Raw genomic sequence first — 21,671 nt, 5'->3', positions numbered from 1 at the left:
CTAGCATATGTGAGGCGGCACTGGGTTCGATTCTCAGCACCATAAGTAAATAAATAAATAAATAAATGGTCCTTTGACAACTAAAAAATAAAACAAAAAAAGGTCAGCCTCAGCAACTTAGTGGGGGCCCTAAGCAACTTAGGTAGACCCTTTCTCTAATTAAAGTATAAAAAAGGGCTGTAGATCTGGCTCAGAGATTAACTACCCCTGGGGTACCAAAAGAAAAAAGAAATGGAACACCCATGATTTTCTAGTTTATCCAGGAATTTTTCTTTTTTCTTTGCACTGGAGATTAAATCCAGGGGCGCTTTACCATTGAGCTACATCCCTGGCCTTTTTTTTTTTTTTTAAACAGCGTCTCACTAAGTTGTTTAGAGCCTCGCTAAGTTGCTGAGGCTGGCCTCAAACTTGCAATCCTCCTGCCTCAGCCTTCCAAGCCACTGGAATTACAGGTGTGCACCACCATACCTCACTTATCCAGGAAATTTTAATAATTCAGTAGTTACTTAAGGTTTTCCTTACTTGACATAAGAATCTCTGCACCAGAGTCTCTTAAGCTTTTCTTCATCATCTCCCCCCAAAAATCCTGTTTAGATTTACTTTTTCCTAATAGCCCATTACCATGAATTTTTACACTGAATATCTATTTACATATTGTATATATTTTTGTGTGTTATGCAAAATAGATATTTTTGCTCCCCACAAACCAATTTTCCTCTCCATTGAGAATGCATGTTCAAGATCATCTATATTTTCTTTTTAAAATTTTTTTAGTTGTAGTTGGACACAATGCCTTTATTTTATTTATTTTTATGTGGTGCTGAGGCTCGAACCCAGCGCCTCGAACGTGCTAGACAAGCACTCTATTGCTGAGCCCAACCCCAGCCCCAAGATCATCTATATTTTCAATAGTTGCTGCCTTGTTGCAATCCTTTTAGAAAGGAAAATTTAATAAGTCATTAGCCTGGAAATAGGAACTAGAGCCTCTAGAAATTAAGAACATGTAACTTTGGGTGACAGCAGTGGCCAGGGAACACCATAATACAATGCCAGTTTTAAAATTCCTGGAAACAATTTGCTTCCTTTCTTCCAATGAGAATATCTTAAGTTGTGTAAACTTCTCATCCTCAAAACAAAAATTGGAAATACACTGGTTTTATTCGGTGGAAAGAACTGCAACTTGGAAATGAAAGAGTTTACAAATTTCATACCACAATTAATGCCAATGCTTAGATGCAAAATTCAGTTCCATAGGCTTGAAAGTCTACTGAAAGTGGCTGTATGTTGGCTATGTGAACAAGAGTTCTCACTGAATGCATGAAGATACTGTACTGCTGTGTTGTTCTTATTAAGTAAGGTTCTAGAGTAAAATCTTATGCTGGAGTCTTTCTGTTGCTGAGACTGGTATCAAATTTGTGATCCTCCTGTCTCAGTCTCCTGAGTCACTGAGATTACAGGCAAGAACAGTGTGCCCAGCTGTGGAATCTTTCTCTAAGGAAGATTCTATTAGCATTAACCACCAAGAATGAAATGAATCCTGAGCCTGGGACACCAAACCAAGAAGGCTGCCACAGACTGAAAGAGGAGGAAACTTCCTCTTGATTGCCTGTCTCTTTTTGGCCAGGGTTGGGCAAGCCCCTTCTGGGAAGTTTGAAAAGTTTAGCCTTCCACCTGAACATGAACAGAGAATCCCTTGAACTCTATGCTCTGGGCATAGTAAATTACTTGCAGTTTCCTAAACATGTTGTGCTCTTCTACACATCCTTAGACTCTTTGGGAACACCTCTTTTCCTGTCCTCTCCCTTTCCCCAATCTCATGGTTCACTAATTCTTACTCTTAAGGACTTGGCTTTTTAGGCAGAACTGCAATGAAATCTTCCCTAATTCCCTTCCCTCAAATACTGTTTTAGGGTGGCTTCTGTTTTTCTTTTTCTTCCTTTTTTTTTGGGGGGGATGGGGGTATGTGGCAAGGGTGGTTAACTTAAGACCCCCCATCCCACACTCCCGTACCAGGGATTGAACTTGGGGGCACTCAACCACAGAGCCACATCCCCAGCCCTACTTTGTATTTCATTTAGAGGCAGGGTCTCACTGAGTTGCTTAGCGCCTTCCTTTTGCTGAGACTGGCTTTAAACTCGTGATCCTCCTGCCTCAGTCTCTTTAGCCACTGGGATTATAGTCATGTGCCAACACACCCGGCTAAGTTAAGATCTTTATGATCACAAAAACTAAGAAATGGGGAGTTCTGGCTTCCTGGGTTGAATGACTTGGAAGCTGGGAAAATCTATCACGAGCATCACAAGACAACCAATAGAGCCCTGAAGAAAGGAAACCCCTGCAAGCTGGAGCCAGCTCTTATCCAAAGCCCTGTAATGTCACCAGTTGGGGAGGGAGTGAGCCCCTCCAAAGTTCTCAAATAACTAGTGAATCTTCCAGATAAAGAGGGAGAGCTCAGCATTTTAAAATGACTTGAGGTGATACACACTGGCTAGCTGCTGCCTCTTTGTACTCTTTATATCCTATATTACCCTTGCCTCAACATCAGCAATTCCTAGTGCTACCTGCCTCTTGAGATCAGGGATGTGTCATACATTCATGTAGGTGATCATATAGAGCATTCAAATATTTGTTGAACCAGGTTTGGTGGCACACGCCTATAGTCTCAGCTACTTTCGAGGCTTTGACAGGAGAATCACTTGAGCCTAAAGAGGTTTAGCGTCAGCCTGGGCAACACAGGGAGACCTCTTAGGGGCTGGGATTGTGGCTCAGTGGTAGAGTGTTCGCCTAGCATGCATGAGTCACTCGGTTTGATCCTCAGAACCACATAAATGTAAAATATTGTGTCCACCTGAAACTTAAGAATAGATATTTTTAAAAATAAAATAAAAATTAGTTGAATAAAAGAACAAGCCCTACCTTATTAATCAAGGAGGTAGGTACATTGTATCTTTCACCATGTTATGGTTTTTTTCCTGTTATTCTTGAGCCCTTTCTAAAAATTAAAGTTCAGCCTGAATTCAGCAGTGTTGTGGATAATTTAAGGAAAAAGGAAGAAGCCCAATCGAAGCAATGAAGGCAGTAACGCTTAGTAAGAGGTCCTCATGAGGAAGATGGGTATCAGTAAAAGTCTTGGCATTTGAGTGTTCTTAAAATAGCCATCAGGTGGTCTTAGATCTATTTATATTACTTAAGAGAGTATCATCCAGGTAAGAGATGGCTATGAGTGTGAAAAAAGTGGTGGTGGGGGGGGCATAAAGAAAAATATTTGAGAAGTAGAATTGACAGGGTGTGGTAATTGAATACAACATTTCAAAAGACTCTTAAAAATGTTGTTCTACTGAAAATATCTTTTCATTCTATTAGCTCATGTATTTCTCTTCCTGGCTACTAAGCACAAAGTGGCAGGCTCAATTTTTATTTCTTCATGTCCATGTTGAGTTTTAGCAGTTTACTAAAGCAGAGATAGTTAATCAGGACTTGATAATAAAGAATAAGAACTCTGCTTGACCAAGAATCAGGCTAGGATGAGGACTGGAAGAACATACATCTTAGGGGCTGGGGTTGTGGCTCAGAGGTAGAGTACTTGCCTAGCATGCGTGAGGCACTGAGTTTGATCCTCAGCACGACTAAATATAAAATAAAGATATTGTGTCCACCTACAACTAAAAAATAAATATTTTTTAAAAAAAGAATATACATCTTAGACTCCAAGAAAAGAAAACTTGGAAACGGAAGGCTGGTTTGGATGGGGACCATAGCAGCCATCCTCTGCCTCTCCCCAGTAGCAACTTCTGCCTTGTGACTTAAATGTCAAGACAGTGATTTTGATGGCTCAGTCTGTGTACAGAGGATCCCTGAAAAGAATGTATGATTGAACACACCCACCTAGATGGCCCTTTTAACAGGGACCCCACGAGGTGGGTGGGGTTGGGCAGTATTCTCAAGGTTAGACAGGTCATAGGCAGATATGGTTAAAGGACAACTGAATACATCACTGAACACACAAGGATACTTTGAATATATAACATGCTACACTAATTCATTTTATTTTGCCTTTAAAAAAATGAAATTAAGAGTAATGGAAACATTTTGGATTTTTTTTTTTTTTTTTTTTTTTGGTGTGTGGTTCTGGGGATTGAACCCAGGGTCTTATCCATGCTAGGCAAGTGCTCTACTGAGTTATACCCCCAGCCTTCTTGATTTTATTTTGAGGGTCTTGCTAAGTTTCCCAGGCTGACCTCAAACTTGAAATCCTCCTACCTCAGTCTCTCAAGTAGGAAACATTGGAGTTTTAAAATCTGGGTGCTGATGACTCTACTATAAATACATTATGATTTCTTCACATTTCTTCTATTTTCTCTATGCAGAAAAGGGGGATAGTTATCAAAACTTGAAATAATATTGTGATTACATTGTCTATTGTTATTTTATTGTAAGCCCCTCAAGAGAACACTGAGCTTCCTTTAATTTTTAGTCTGTTTCTTAGGCAAGAGAGGTGGTAGATGACTGTGTACCTCTGCTTCAATCTTGATATGCTAGGGATTTTTTTTTTCAGTACTAGGAATAGAATCCAGAGACACTCTATCACTCAGCTACATTCCCAGCTCTTTTTACAATTTTGACAGGTTCTCACTAAGTTGCCCATGCTGGCCTCAAACTTAACAATCCTCCTGCCTCAGCCTCCTGAGTAGCCGAGGTTACAGATGTGCACCACTGTGACTGACTTGTTTCCCCACTTTATATATATATATATTTTAGTTGTAGGTGAACACAATACCTTTATTTTTATGTGGAGCTGAGGATCAAACCCAGTGCCTCACACATGCTAGGCTAACTCTCTAGCACTGAGCCACATCCCAGTCCCACTTGTTTCCCCTCTTTTAAAGAAGACCATTCTTAAGCTAAAAATAGCAGAATCTACTTCATGCTTTACTGACCTTTATAAGGGACACAATAAGTTATTTACATTTCTTGATGGGATTTTTTTTGTGTGTGTGTGTGTGGTGCTGGGATGGAACCCAGGGTCTCATGCACTTCACCATGGAACAACATCCACAGCCCTTTTTAAAATTGTATCTTGAGATGATCTCAATGCTTGGAATGCTTGAAACAGCATTCCAAGTGCTTGACATGTATTAAATGATTTGATTAGCACAATTACCCTGGGAGATGGTGTTATGTCAGTTTAATAGATAGGAAACTGAGTAACAGAGAGGTGAAATGACAGAGTAAGACAGAAATTAAAACACAGGAAAGTCAGCTGTAGAATATTGACTCTTAGAATTAAGATGTTTTCCAGAACCCCAAATATAGTATTTCCCACCTCCAATCTCTAAAAGGTTATATTCACACTGTAGATTCTTATTTATTTTTTTTTATTGGTTGTTCAAAACATTACACAGCTCATGACATATCATCTTCCATACATTTGATTCAAGTGGGTTATGAACTCCCATTTTTTACCCCAAATACAAGTTGCAGAATCACATCGGTTACACATCCACATTTTTACATAATACCATATTAGTGACTTTTGTATTCTGCTACCTTTCCTATCCCCTACTATCCCCCCTCCCCTTCCCTCTCATCTTCCCTCTCTACCCCATCTGCTGTTGTTTAATTCTCTAGATTCTTATTTGTAGCTGTTCTATAATTTATTTTCTTCCTTCCTTGTTCAGCATTGTAGGATCCACCAACACTAATACTGCAGACACCAAAGGCTTGAAGAATTGTGAATAGAACGAAATAGAGATGACCCAGTCCCACCTGTGGTGCAAGTTTACATTATGTACACAGGCACCATGCTTTCATAACTAAAGCTGCTGGGATTTTACAAAGAGTTTTGTTTCAATAAGTTCCAACTTTTTTTAATAGAAAGATTTCAAATAAACAATCTGGTATAGTTTGGATCTGGAATGTCCTCAAATGCCCCAGCTTGATCCTACTGGGAGGAGTTGGAAACTTTAAAAGGTAGAGCCTTGTGGGAGGCGTTAGGCCATTGGGAGCATGCCTTCAAAGAGGATCTAGGGAACCTGGGCTCTTGTCTCTTTTGTTGTTGTTGTTGCTCCCTGGCTATGAGGTGACTATGCTCCTGCCTTGATATGATGCCTTGCCACAGGCCCAAAAGTAACAGGGCTGTTCCACCATCAATTGGAACCTCCAAAACTGTGAATCAAAATAAACCTTTATTCTTTGGGCAATTGTTATAGTGTGGGAAGCTGACTAAAACAGCCTAACAATGTAGCTCAAGGAACTAGAAAATCAAGAACAAATCAAATCCAAAACTAGCAGAAGGAACAAAATAATAAAAATCAGAACAAAAATTTAAAAAACTAAAAATTAGAAAAGATGAATGAAAAAAAAAGTTGATAATTTGAAAAGATATAGCTCAGTTGGAAGAGTATTTGCCTTGCATGCACAAGGCCCTGGGTTCAATCCCCAGCACCACAAAAAAATAAATAAATAAACAAACATATACAAACAATAAAGGTATGCTGTACAACTACAAATTTTTTTCTTAACTGACAAACTTTTAGGTAGACTAAGAAAAGAGAGAATATCGGGCTGGGGATGTGGCTCAAGCAGTAGCGCGCTCGCCTGGCATGCATGCGGCCCGAGTTCGATCCTCAGCACCACATACAAACAAAGATGTTGTGTCCGCCAAAAACTAAATAAATAAATAAATATTCAAAAAGAAAAAGAAAAGAGAGAATATCTAAATAAAAATCAGACATAAACAAGGAGACATTACAACTGATACTACAGAAGTACCAAGGATTGTTAGGCACTATTATCAACAAATTGGAAAACCTAGGGGGGAAAAAATGGACAAATTTCTGGAGACACTTAACATACCAAAATTAAATTAGAAAGACAGAAAACCAAAATGGGAGTTCATAACCCACTTGAATCAAAGTGTGAAATATGATATATCAAGAACTATGTAATGTTTTGAACAACCAACAATAAAAAATTTAAAAAAAAGACAGAAAACCTAAGCAGACTAATAACAAATATGAATATTGAATCAATAATGAAAAGTCTCCCAACAAAGAAAAGCCTAGGACCAGGCTTCATTGCTGAATCTCATTAAACTTTTAAAGAACCAATGCCAAATTCCTCTCCAACTACTCCAAAGAAGTTGATTTTATTTTAACAACAAGTTTGTAACCAAAGATTTTGCTTATAGGATCATGAAAAAATCTTATGTCAGGCAGATTTACAATGTTTTTAAAGCCTCAGAAAATTCAAAGCACAGCATCTAATAGCTTTGAATTCAAGTCATATTTTCTTTTTTTAAATTAATTTATTTTAATTAGGTATATATGATAGCAGAATACATTTTGATTCATGGTACACAATTATAGCACAACTTTTCATATCTCTGGTTGTACATGATGTAGTGTTGCACCATATGTGCTATCATACATGTACCTGGGGTAATGATGTCAGTCTCATTCCACCATCTTTCCTGCCCCCATGCCCCCTCCCCACCTCTCACTCCCCTTTGCCCAATCAAAATCCTTCATTTTTCCTATCCCCGAAACCCCGCCCCTGCTTTATGGATCAACATCCACTTATCAGAGAGAACATTCTGCCCTTGGTTTTGTGGGATTAGTTTCCTTGGCTTAGCATGATATTCTCCAACTCCATCCATTTACATGTAAATGCCATAATTTTTATTCTCTTTTAATGCTGAGTAATATTTCATTGTGTGTGTGTGTGTATATATATATATATCACAGTTTCTTTATCCATTGGAATTTATAATCCTCTAATATTGGGAAGCTGTCCTGGAAAGAAGTTAAGAACTAAATAAAAATGGATGAATCTTTGTGCTATCAGTTTCTCTAGTAGGAAGAACAATATTCAATGTATTTTTTTATTGATTTTTTTTTGTTAAAAAATTTATTCTAGCAAATTTTCTCTTTATTTGCCCTCAAATTATTATTGGCTTTCATTTTCAAAACACTTTAGGAGCAACATTCATTAATAAAATTATTAACTGGCTTTAATGTATTTAAACACACACACACAAAAAAAAATTTTTTTAAACTACTCCAAAGAAGTGAAAGGGAGGAACCGCTTCAAATTCACTCTGTGGGACCAGCATTATTTTTTTTAAATCTTTATTTTGTTTATTTATTTTTATGTGGTGCTGAGGATCAAACCCAGTGCCTCACATGTACAAGGCAAGTGCTCTGCCACTGAGCCACAACCCTAGCCCAAGAACAGCATTATTTTTGATGCTAAAATCAGATAAACAACAACTTTTGGTCTTTTTATATCTGTTGTAGTTTTTTGTTTGTTTGTTTGTTGGGGGGGGGGTTCCTTTCTTTTTCTTTTTTGCAGTCATTTCCCCTTGGATAATGACCTCCTTCACAATGGGTAAGTAAAAGTTAATGGGGAACTGTTAATTCAGGTGCCCCACCTTCTCTCCTTAAGAGGCAGGTGTGTGACCCAAGCAAGCTGATCACAGGCTCCCTCTACGGAATGTATATCTGAAGCAGGAGCAGCAGCAGCAGTGGCAGTAGCAGTGCCCTGGCTAAATTGTCCCTCATTTGTGATCATTCCTGTGCTCTAAAAGTACGTTGGTCCTTGGCTCTTTTCAATACCTGGCTCTCTAGCTGTTTACTCAATGCTATTACTCCCAATATCCTCCCAATAAATTTCCTTTTGTTAAAAAAAAATAACATCTTAGTAGATTAAAATGAAACATTTTTTCTTTTGGAAATAGAATTAACTTTTCTTTCTTTTTTTTTTTTTTAAGAGAGAGGGAGAGAGAGAGAGAATTTTAATATTTATTTTTTAGTTTTCAGCGGACACAACATCTTTGTTTGTATGTGGTGTTGAGGATCGAACCCGGGCCACACGCATGCCAGGCAAGCGCGCTACCGCTTGAGCCACATCCCCAGCCCCTAGAATTAACTTTTCTATTAAGTTTTCAAAGACCAATGGCTTATTCCTCTGAAATATTTTTATCAGCTCTGGATAAGCAGGTTGACAGACACGAGGGGCAATAAAGTGCTTTTGCTCTTGGGAAATGCCGCCAACTTCCTATCTGATTTTATCTCTAAGTTTTGTTATTGAATCGGCAGCTCTGTTTTCTAGTCATCTGATTATTCCCAAGGTGGCCCTTTGACCTTGGTAATTTTCTCAAGGAGATCAACATGTATTAGCTAGTTGGACTGTAGGTTAAGCTCAGATTTAGTTCTAAGCAACTAATCCTCTGCCCATATATCATCTTGTTCTAGAAAATGGACACAAACATAAAAATTTACGACAGTCTCAACATCTGCCTTAAAACTTGCACAAAGTATCCACAGAGAAATATATGTATACTACAAATTAATTTGTAAAATGAATAAACTATAAATAAGAGGAATTAATGGATACAGCTACTACTGTATAACTCTCCTAGAACCTCTCATAATAAGTAGCTTACCTGCTTTTCTATTTTTTTCAAATCTTCAACATAAGTAGAAGAGTTAAAACAGCAAAAAATTAAAGCCCAGCTTAACAGCTTCTTCTTCAAAGCATCATCTCAAAATAATACAAACAGCCCCGTGAAAATGCACATTGAGTATAAATGGAAGTGAATAAGGCAAAAAGCAATGTGAAGAGTGAACATTTGGAAATCAGGTGCTGGAGTAATCAGCAAGCCTAGTAAAGTCTATTTCTCAGACAGGATGAGGTCATGCTTAAGATAGCAAAATACTTCTGGCGCCCTTCATCTGAGGTTCTCCAAGTGCTTTGCTGACATTATCTAATAGCAAATATTATTACCCCCATTTTATAGGTGGGGAAACTAAGATAATAAAAGATTAAACAACTTGCTTAAGCATGCACATGAGTCGGTGATGGAATCAGAAATTTATTTCAGGAATCTAATCTCGTTTTCTGTTTCAATCACTAGGTCAGCTCCAGATACCAAAAGACATTTATTGACATACATTTTTTATTAAATGTACTCTTAAAACTGACTGTCTTCTGTAAACAATTCAATGAAATACTTTGTCAGAGATCCATAGTTGCTTTTTCTGGGAGAAATTTAAGAGATGATATAAAAATTCTCTCAGATTCAAAATAGTATTCACATTAGGTTTAGTTATTTCATAAGACCCGTTTTAGATTTCTAACATGGATCCATGGTGAAATTACATCTCTTAGTGTGCCATGTCCTAATGACTCTTGTGTGTCTCATAAATTATTCTGGGAAGCTAGAGGGTGCGATCAAAAGAGATCGAGGAATTACTCTATACTTTCTATCCCCTCCTAACTCAGAACTGGCCCTGAAAATGCATAATCTCTATGGGGAACACTTTAGGGGAGGAGGGGAGCAGTCCTTGGTTCTCGTTCTTTTAATAATGTTACTCTCTCACTTTTGTGCTCATCTCCCACTACCTATAAACCTTGTGTAGTCTGTTTCATGAGCACAAACTTTGCAGTGTGCAGTCTTTATTACTACATCTGACAAAAAACACAAATAAATATAAATTGTTTATATTCCAGTAATATCAAATTCTTGTGCTAAAAGTAAACTGGGATCTCAGGACAAAAATAAAATGTTATAATAACAATTGCATAGCTCTAGATACATTTTAAAATAGAAATTTAATACATTTCTCCTTCATTTTGGCCTGAGTTCAGGATTAAAGATACTGACAGGGGATCCAATTAATTTAGGATCAAGAGAGATGCATATAAACATCATAGTCCTTATTTACCTCTGTGGGCTGGTTAAATGGTGATTAGATAGTTGGGGAAAGACAGGGATCATCAACTGAGCAAAGAGAACAATTTCTCACTTAGTTGCTCATATGCTTTTGGTGTCAACAAATCATTCCAGTGTCGTTTTTTGTTGTTGTTGTGGTTTGGTACTGGGGATTGAACCAAGGGGCACTTAACCACTGAGCCACATCCCCAGCCCTTTTTTGTATTTTATTTTTGGAGACAGGGTCTCACTGAGTTATTTAGGGCCTCACTAAATTGCTGAGGCTGGCTTTGAACTTGCAATCCTCCTGCTTCAGCCTACCAAGCTTCTGGGATTACAGGCATGTGCCACTGCCACCGGCTCCAGTGTCGTTTCTTAATGACATCTAGCTACTCTGCACAGCTATGTGGTATAATGGAACAGGCACAAATTCTGGATTCAGGTGATTGGGTTTGAGTTCTAGCTACCATTCTCCAACCTTTTGACCATGAGCAGGTAGCTGCACCTTTCCAAGTTCAGCTGCCTCATCTGTGAGAGAGAGAGATGATGGTGATGCATTATAGATCTTCATGAGAATTAAACAAGAAAACACCTATGAAAGTACAGATGTTATTACCAGTTAGAGAAAGGTTATATAAAATTCACATGTATTATTTATAATACAACCATTTATGTATGTAACAAAGTGCTGGGAGCCATTAGCCAAGTAGGTATGACAATTTCCTTGCCAGCGTACCCCATGTTGCAGTGACATTGAATGTACGTGACCTTGCTCAAGGACCAAGGCAGATTAGGGTGTTCCCGGTTTTAAGATAATCGTGTTTAAGGCATTCCCAGTTTAGGTTCCAGGTTTAAGGTTTAAGATTATTCCTGCTGGGAATAGGGCGTATCCTGCTGCCTGAGTTCCCCTTGAGTTCTCACGGGATTCAGACAGTATATTTTGGAGATAGAAGCCCAGTAGAGGTGGATTTGGGCAGAGAACGTGGATTTGGGCAGAGAACGTGGATTTCCCCAGAACGTGATTGTAGACGGCTGGTGTGAGTTCGGGAATAAAGAGTTGCTGTTTGAATCTACAAGCTGTGTGGTGGCTCGTGATTGTGTGCCCAGCCAGACTGCGGCATTTGTGCCCAGCCAGACTGTGGCAACAAAGAAAATTAGAAAATGCATATAAATTCATCAGCACATTAGAAGAGTATGTTTCCTTTGCACAAGTTTTCAATTCTCAATAATTTGTGTAACCACTTATATTTCCATAACCAGCTGCCCCTTCACCATTGCTCTGTTTTACGCTTGTCAATTTTTCAGTGGCTTTTTTCTCTCATATAATATTTTCAAGGTTGCTGTCAGTGCAGTAGGATTTGTCACCAAATGTTCACATGTTCCCAATCCTTGTTCAACAGGTGGGAGCACCCAGTCCCGGGATTCCAGGAGTGTTTTTAGTGGCTGATAAGCCTCTTTAAAACCTGTGGTCCTCTTCAAGGCTGGGCACCCAGCTGCCTTTTTCTATTTTTGGAAGTGCTACAGAAAATCTCCTGTCAAAAGTTGAAAACTTTCCAATGCCTGGAAATAGGATGGCTCGCCCTTGTCCTTTGCGAAAGAGAACCAGGTCTGGTTACATGTAACCTCATTCTGAAGCACCCTTCAGCCGTGTTTCCTTGCAGCTGTCTTGCTAGAAGATGTTCATCACGTATTTCATTTGTATTACTGGGTCATAAATCAGCATCAAACAGAATGATGCTCTAGGGATGCTCTTCATTTTAAGAGTGTTCTAAGTAAAAGGATTGCCTTTATACAGTTAAAGGGATTACCATGTCTGTTAGCAAGGCTATTTAAAGGGAATCCCAACAGGGAAAATGCTGATGAAGGTACTTGACAGTAAAGGAAACTAATCTTTAAAGGTTCATGAGGAGCAAATGTAGGAAACAATAATTTTTAAAGCTTAAAAAATTTCTGATTCACACATTTCAGTGTTCTTGTTCTTAATGTGGAGAAAATAGGAAAGACTTGGTTCTTAGATTTTAATATATATTGCTTGTCTCATTTACAGATCTTGAGGAAAACTAACAAAACAGAAGCATATCATAGCAACAAAATTATCAAAAATGGTCCTCATCCTGATTCAGACCTTCTCTCCACCAGAGTTTGCCTCCTTTATAAATTATTATGTACTTGTACACACACACAAAATTATTTTGGTTTTTATTTACATAAACCTCAGATTCTTTAAGCAACTTGGTTTTTTCACTCAATTATATACACACACACATATATATATGATTTTTTTTTAAAGAGAGAGAATTTTTTAATATTTATTTTTCAGTTTTCAGTGGACACAACATCTTTATTTTATTTTTATGTGATGCTGAGGATCGAACCCAGTGCCCCACGGCATGCCAGGTGAGTGCGTTACCGCTTGAGCCACATCCCCAGCCCTCAAATATATTTTTTAAAACTGTTTTTCAGGGGCTTGGGTTGTAGCTCAGTGGTTGAGTGCTTGCCTCGCATGCATGAGGCACTGGGCTCAATCCTCAGCACCACATAAAAATAAGTAAATAAAAATAAACTGGTTTTCAGCTGTACTTATTGTTTCTAATGTCTCCCAATTGCTACAATGAATGAATCAATGATTCTAAGCCTCTATTTAAAATAAAAACAAAAAGGGCTGGGGATGTGGCTCAAGCGGTAGCGCGCTTGCTTGGCATGCGTGTGGCCCGGGTTCGATCCTCAGCACCACATACAAACAAAGATGTGTATGCCGAAAAATAAATAAATATAAAATAAAATAAAATAAAATAAAATAAAAACAAAAAGCCAGCCAGCTTTAAGTTTGGGTTTGGGTTTGCTTGGTTTGCTTTCAACCAAACCAGAAATAGAGAGGAGAAGGAAACTGTCTACCTCTGCTGCCTGGCTCCATGCCGGGAGTGCTTCAGTGCTCACCCCACAAGTGAAATGTGGATTTGAAGCAATATTCCACACCATTCAATCCCCCAAAGCTACTTTGATCTGAATAACCCAGTGTCTAGTGACATTTCATTAGCTTTAGCTAAATGTATAATACCATGTTAACAGGTTTATGTTTTATTTTTGGTTGTGAAGTTAACTTTTGTGAGACTGGGATATAGCTCAGTAGTAGAGTGCTTGCAAGGCCCTGGGTTCAATCCCTAACAACACACACACACGCGCACACACAGACACACACACATGCTAACTTTGTGAAGGACATCTCTACCCTTTGCATGCAACTTTACACATTACAGGAGGTACTTACCAAATCCCACTTACCTTTATCAACCATGATAAACCAGTAAATCAAGAACAGGGTGGTGGGAGAAAGTGTAGTTACTACCACTTATTTAGCTATTTGTCCTCTAGTTCCATCAAAACTTCAAGTCATATTCTATTGCTCAAAAAAAGATACGTACCTTAAAACCAGAATCCCTGCTAACACTAGGTCCATACAATTCAAATTCCTTATTGTTGAGTCATAGGGCAAGTCACCATGAGTAAAAGGTGTGGACTCAGAACTATAATGCCCTGCTACTCAAATAGTAAAGTCTCAGGTCCATATAAATCCTGCTATTTTATCACAAGGATTTCATTCTTCACATCTAGTTTATGCAAAAATCATTGTTAGTTGTATTTATATTTTATTGAAAGTGGGGATTTTTTTTTTTTTTTTGATATCAGGGATTGAACTCAGGGGCACTCAACCACTGAGCCACATCCCCAGCCCTATATTGTATTTTATTTAGAGACACAATCTCACTGACTTGCTTAGCACCTCACCATTGCTGAGGCTGGCTTTGAATTCATGATCCTCCTGCCTCAGCCACTTGAGCTGTTGGGATTACAGGTGTGCACCATCATGCCCAGCTTGAAGTGGGGATTTTTAAGATCTTAAAGGTAAAATAAATTCTCAGTCCACATGAAATGTTTGTGCTTATTTAGGCTTGTTTGCTGCTAAATTCCTGTAACTGTAATGTAGATTTAAAAAAAAGAAAAAAGCAAAAAAACACTGATCATTTTCCTAAAGAGTGATGCTTTGACTTTGCCAGAGTGTAATAAATCTTTGACCTCACAATCAGGCAGAAACAATCTATTTGTCAACAAGAAGTTTTAAGTAAATTAAATGAGGTCAAGTGCTTTGTATTATTTTAATAGATCCTGTTTAATCAGAATTTCTTTTTTTCTAAGCTATGACTTTCCACAATGATCAAATAACCTCACATTTCATAAGAGGAAAATTCTGAACCACCGATGAGCTCAAATCCCAAGTCCCTCTTTTTCTGAGGGGCAGATAAACACTGCTCCCTTACTGGTCTATTTTACCTGTGCCTGTGAATGACTGAATCCTCAAAACACTTTAAGGTACATTCTATGTTATGGTTTTGTTTTGTTCTGAGGTATCTGATCAGCAGTTAAACCCGATCATGTGCCTTCCCATAGAATCTCAATATCTCAGAGCCATTCCTCCAAGATGAGTCATGATCTTCAGGCCTGTGTGACATCCATCATTAGACAAACACGATGTTGTTGAGATAGGCATATACCTGAAGATTTGTCTGTTGAAAAATATTAGTCCAGTATCCCTTTCCAAAGGTGAATTCTTTTTTTTTTTTGAGAGAGAGAGAGAGAATTTTTTAATATTTATTTTTTTAGTTTTCGGCGGACACAACATCTTTGTTTGTATGTGGTGCTGAAGATCGAACCCAGGCCAAACGCATGCCAGGCGAGCGCGCTACTGCTTGAGCCACATCCCCAGCCCCTCCAAAGATGAATTCTTGTCAAGTTTTTCTTTTAAGGATGTTAGATTGATTAAACAAATGGACCAAAGCCTACTGAAAACTAAAATAAGGTATACCTAATTCCTAGCTAACAACTTGTCTGCCCTGGTTTGACGGTTTAAATATTAAAATAAATAATTCCGCACTGACAGGTAAATAGCTGCTGTCCTCTAGCTTACTGATTCCTAAGATTGGAGGCAGCTTCTGATCCTGCCCCCTTCTGATTATCTCCCAACCTTACTCGTGGTTATGTTTTAGTATCACTCGTGACTAAAACAAGAAAAAAGGGAACAAAATAAGAAATGTATATAGAGCCAGGTGTGGTGGCACAAGCCGGTAATCCCAGTGGCTCACAAGGCTAAGGCAGAAGGATTGTGAGTTCAAAGCCAGCCTCAGCAAAGGCGAGGTGCTAAGCAATTCAGTGAGACCCTGTCTCTAAATAAAATATAAAAAAGGGCTGGGGATGTGGCTCAGTGTTTAAATGCCACTGGGTTCAATCCCTGGAACCAAAAAAAAAAAAAAAAAAGCATATAGACTATGATTACAAATTTAGCTTCTAGGGGCTGGGGATGTGGCTTGATGGGTTCAATCCTCAGCACCACATACAAACAAAGATGTTATATCCGCCAAAAACTAAAAGAAAAAATAAATAAATTAAATAAAAATTCTCTCTCTAAAGAAAAAAAATTTAAAAAAACAAAACAAATTTAGCTTCTAATTATTAATGCTGCACAAGTTATCCTGAAACTTAGTGGTCTATGACAGTAAATTGCTTAATATTTTTTTGCACAGAGAAAAGGAGCTTATGTCAGAACACGTCCATACACTATTTCCTTCATCAAAAAGTCTATCTTCAAAAAATAAGTCACTAAACATAGTGACTTATTATTGATTTACATCTTGAACAAGCTCTTTATCTTGTTGTGGTCCAGTAACAAAGAGTTTGAGAATGTAGACCATTTTGAGTGAAAATGTTGGGTCATGGCTACATTGTCAACTTTACTTCATGTCAAGTTAAAAAATTATAATTGTTTGACATTTTTTTGCCAACACGTGGTGCCCATCTGATGAATATGAAATAGTTTTTGGTTATGGTTTCACTTTGTGTTTCCCTGATTTGCTAGTGATGTAGTTAGTTTGCCATTTTTTAAAAAATGGCAGCTGTGCTGTGTCTTGGGAGAAGGGCATGGTCATTCCCTTCTCTTTCTACCTGGACCATATTCCTTTCCTCAAGCTCACTAATTTTAATTTCTGCACTGCTTAGGGAGCAAAGCAGGGAGTTGGGGGAGGAAGGGAAGACTGTAAGGGACACAAAAACATCTTCACTTGATGCTTTGCTCACCCCAGACTTAGTAGATATTTAAAGCCAGTTCTTTTCCTTAGAAGAGTTCCCTGGGTTCTTTAAATACTCTCCTGTCCAACCTCTGAGGCTGCAGCTCCTTGGATGTGTATGTCACCTTCTTCAACTAGCCATGTTCAGTGTCCCTCATCTTCTGTCCCCTCTTCTGGGGTCCAGTCACTATGGTAGGCCATCATTTGGGAGGGTTCTTTCAACTCTAATTTATTTTCTTTTCTCCTCTTTTTTTTTTATTAAAAACCTGTTTCTGTAAAATTTTTAATTTTTAAATACCTGATATGTTTACTTTGTTCAAAATTTGAAAATTTCAGATGACTGATAAGACTCCTTACTCCCAGTTACCAGTTTCCTTGCACATAGACATTCAGTATTAGTTGTCTGTTATGTATCCCTTTGGAGACACTTTATACATGCATAAGCAAATATCATGTGTATTCCCACCTTTTCTTTACAGAAAAAGTAGAAGGGTTGGGGTTGCGGCTCAGTGGTAGAGTGCTTGCCTAGCGCGTGTGAGGCATTGGGTTCCATCCTCAGCTCCACATAAAAATAAGTAAGATACATGTATTGTGTCTATCTACACCTAAAAAAAAGAAAAAGAAAGAAAGAAAAGAGAAAAATTAGTAGAATACTATTCCCAAAGGATCCTTTTTATAACAACACCTACTTTTACAATTTATAGTTTATAATGATTCCTACTGTAGGTCCCATATTTGGTCTCTCAGATTCTCCAAACTTTGATTCTCCTTTTAGAGCAGAAACAAAATTTCCCTGGCATCACCCTGTACTCCATTGCCAAGGGTGCCACCCTCTTTCCATGTCTGAATCCAGCCTACTTGGGCTGCTCTGCCTTTCATGTTCTGGTGCCCACATCAGGCTCTCCATGCTGCCTTCTTATAGCCCTTGTTGCTAGCTTGGGGTAAAGAAGAAGCAACCTCTGTACCCCGATGCCTGTCCTCTCAGAAGACATCTTCCTCTCAAGACCTTCGTATCTATAATTTCTCCATATTTTCATATCAGTGACCAGATTGAAAGGTCTTGTGTGAGGGGCCCAAGCATCATATACTGGTCTTAGATTTCTCCTTTGAAAATGTGCACCTTCAATGTTTATAGCAGCATAATTCACAATAGCTAAACTGTGGAACCAACCTAGATGCCCTTCAATAGATTAATGGATAAAAAAATGTGGCATATATACACAATGGAATATTACTTATTACTCATCAATAAAAGAGAATAAAATCATGGCATTTGCAGGTAAATGGATGGAGTTAGAGAAGATAATGCTAAGTGAAGTTAGCCAATCTCAAAAAACCAAATGCCGAATGTTTTCTCTGATATAAGGAAGCTAATTCATAGCGGGGTAGGGAGCAGGAGCTTGGGAGGAATACATGAACTCTAGATAGGATGGAGGGATGGAGGGAAAGGGAGGGAGCGTGGGATTAGAATGATGTGGAATGTGATGGACATTATTATCCAAAGTACATGTATGAAGACACAAATTGGTGTGAATATACTTTGTGTACCAACAGAGATATGAAAAATTGTGCTCTATATGTGCAATAAGAGTTGTAATGCATTCCACTGTCATATATAAATTTAAAAAATTAATTAAAAAAAATAAAATATGCACCTTGGGTCCATCTCATAAACTAGGCTGTTGCTGCCAGTTTGTCTTGGGAACTCACTCAAAAATGCCAATTTTAAATATCCCTGTATAGTCAAATACAATTAAATGTTGACTTTGTAGATATCCCTATTCTCCTTTCTCTCTCTGGATTTAATGTCACAGAGATTCCTCTGACCAATATTTCCTTGGCTTGTGCGCTCATGTGCGTGCATACACACACAAGTACACAAATGTTTATATATTTGAAGATAGATGGCCATGTTGATTTCATTGACAAAAAATTTTCTTACTGATAAATTTAATTTTTCCATAATTCTGTCCATCAGAATACCAAATCTCCTGGAAAAGTTCAAGACTAAACCAAAAAACTGAACCTAGAAGGGAAATAAAGAAACCAGTGAGCCCATTTCTGAATTTGGTGTTTGCATAGATTTTTGAATGGAAAAGAGGTTTATACTTTGCTTGAATTTGTTATTGAGAGGATGGTGGACATGACCACAGATCAGATCTGGTATCCAGCCTTGACATTTCCTTGGGAATATCTCTAGTTCATTCTGCTGTGCATTTTTATTTAATTAATTACAAAGAGTGAATGGCATAATTTCATTACCAACACCATGTCTCTCCATTTCTCAATTTGTTCTCTATAATCAGTATTAAATTTCACATTCCCAGAAGAGAGAACATATAAGTATTTGCCCAAAATTTAATTAAATTCAACAAGGATCAATTTAATTAAAAAATATTGAGTGCCCATTATATGTAAGGTACTTATTCAACTTACAAAAAATAGGAAAGAATTACCAACATTTTCGAGTACTTATTATTTGTCACATACTATGCTATATCTTTCTTTTAATTCTTGCCCAATGCTGTAATAGGTTGGTGGAGGCCGTGATCAAGTCAAGATGGCTCCTGGCAGTTTGCCAGGAGGAGTGGTTTGTGAGGCAATGCCACCGAGCCATCAAGATGGTGGGGATTCCTTATTGGCTGATTGCTGTATCTATAGGGGAGCAATGCTATGATTGGATGATGCTGATTGAGTCAAGCTGTATGTAATCAGTTAGATATATATACCTCTGTTTTGTTTTGTGTTATCTTATGTGTTGTGTTGTCTTTGTTACAGAAATATGGGATCAGAAGTTAGTAAAAATCAAACCAAAAGCGTGTTAAGTAAATTGCTAAAGGAAACAGGCACCCCAGTAAAACCAAGAACAGTTAGGGCATACGTTGATACGATACAAAAATGTAGCCCATGGTTCTTAAAGGAGGGGTTGTTAAATATACCACAATGGGACCATCATGGTGAAGACTTAAAAAAGATAGAAAGGAAAAGCCCAGGAACTCTGCCAGTCGGCACATTACCATTATGGACGTTGATACAATCTTGTTTGCTTAGTCCAAAGCCTTCAGTTCAGACTATAATAGAGGAAGGAGAAGACATCTTAGATCAAGTAAAAGAGGAAGTCTCTCAAGCTAGTCAGAAAGGGGAAGAAAGTTCAGAGGAGGAAGGGCTATCAGGGGAGGAGTTACAACAAGAGGCTGCTACTAATCCCTTTCTATCACCAGAGGGCGTAAGTATTCGACCAACAGCTCCACCTATGTATATGGGGACAACATATGCTGGGTGGCCCCCACCCCCCATAGTTGATAGATGGGATCCTGAGACAGGACCTCGAAGATTAGCATGCCCTGTACTTGAGGATGCGGGAGGGCAGCGATATCACCAGGCTTTGGATTTTAAAACTGTAAAGCAGTTAAAAGAAGCTATAGCAGCCTATGGTCCTCAAGCCCCTTTTACCGTAAGCATGGTTGAATCCATTGCAAGTTTAAACTTGACACCAGCAGATTGGGCTAGCATGTGCAAAGCTGTGCTAAATGGAGGACAGTATCTGTTATGGAAAGTTACTAATCAGGAATTGTGTGTGGAGACTGCTAAGCGAAATGCAGAAGCCGGGTATCCACAGAGAAATCTAGATATGTTGCTAGGAGAGGGACCTTATGAGGGTCAGCAGCAACAAGCTGGATATGATCCTGCCATATACTTACAAATCACTTCAGCTGCAGTTAAGGCATGGAAGACTTTACAAGGACAGGGAGATTTATAAGGTCAATTATCTAAGGTAATACAAGGAGCTAATGAAACTTATGCTGAGTTTGTGGATAGGCTTATGCAAACAGCAAGCAGAGTTTTTGGGGATTTAGAACAAGCGATGCCATTAATAAAACAACTAGCTTATGAACAAGCCAATAGATGGTGTAGGGAGGCTATTCAACCTTGGAAATATAAAGACTTAAATGCATACATTAAACTGTTTAGAGATATTAATGAACCAGTGGTACAGGGCTAAGTCTTGGCAGCTGCAGTAACCCAAGGAGTACAACAGGCTTTAGGTGCCAGGCCAAAAACATGTTACAATTGTGGTCAAGCAGGACGTTTTAAAAGGAGTTGCCCCATAGGAGGAGGGTATAAAACAAGTAACAAAACTGGGGATGATCAAAAAAGAAAAATACAAGGTGTATGCCCACGATGTTTTAGAGGAAAACATTGGGCTAGTGAATGCTGTTCTTAGACTACTGTAGAGGGTACTCCATTGCCAAAAAACGGACAGGAGGGCCCGATGCCCCGGGGCCCACAACTACAAATATACGGGGCATTGAAGGAACCCAGCAACACCATAAGTGTAGCGCCCAGGACACATTATCCGTTAACTCCCTTATCAGACAAACCAGAGGGATCGCAGGATTGGACATCTGCGCCTCTGCTGGAATGGAAAGTACTCCCTCAAGGGATGGCTAATAGTCCTACTATGTGTCAAGTTTATGTTGACAAAGCAATCCAGCCACTTAGAAATCAAAATCCTGAACTACAAGTATTTCATTATATGGATGAGGTATTATTAGCACACAAAGATAAAAATACATTGCTAGAATGGTATGCTACACTTACAAACTTATTAAAAAATTATAACCTAGATATAGCAATAGATAAAGTACAATTAAAATTTCCAGTTAATTATTTAGAGTTCTATTATCCTCGACCATGGTCCGCCCACCAAAAATTCAAATACGAGTAAATCAACATAAAACACTTAATGACTTTCAAAAATTGTTAGAAGACATAAATTGGATAAGGCCTTAAATAGGCATACCAACAGGAGAGTTGGGACCTTTATTTGATATCTTAAA

Source organism: Marmota monax, unplaced genomic scaffold (assembly GCF_021218885.2).
Source record: "Marmota monax isolate L192 unplaced genomic scaffold, Marmota_monax_Labrador192_F-V1.1 WCK01_AAM20220418_F8-fsc00055, whole genome shotgun sequence".
NCBI classification, from domain to species: domain Eukaryota; kingdom Metazoa; phylum Chordata; class Mammalia; order Rodentia; family Sciuridae; genus Marmota; species Marmota monax.
The sequence above is the reverse complement of the archived record's forward strand: the minus strand, read 5'-3'. Positions refer to the sequence as shown.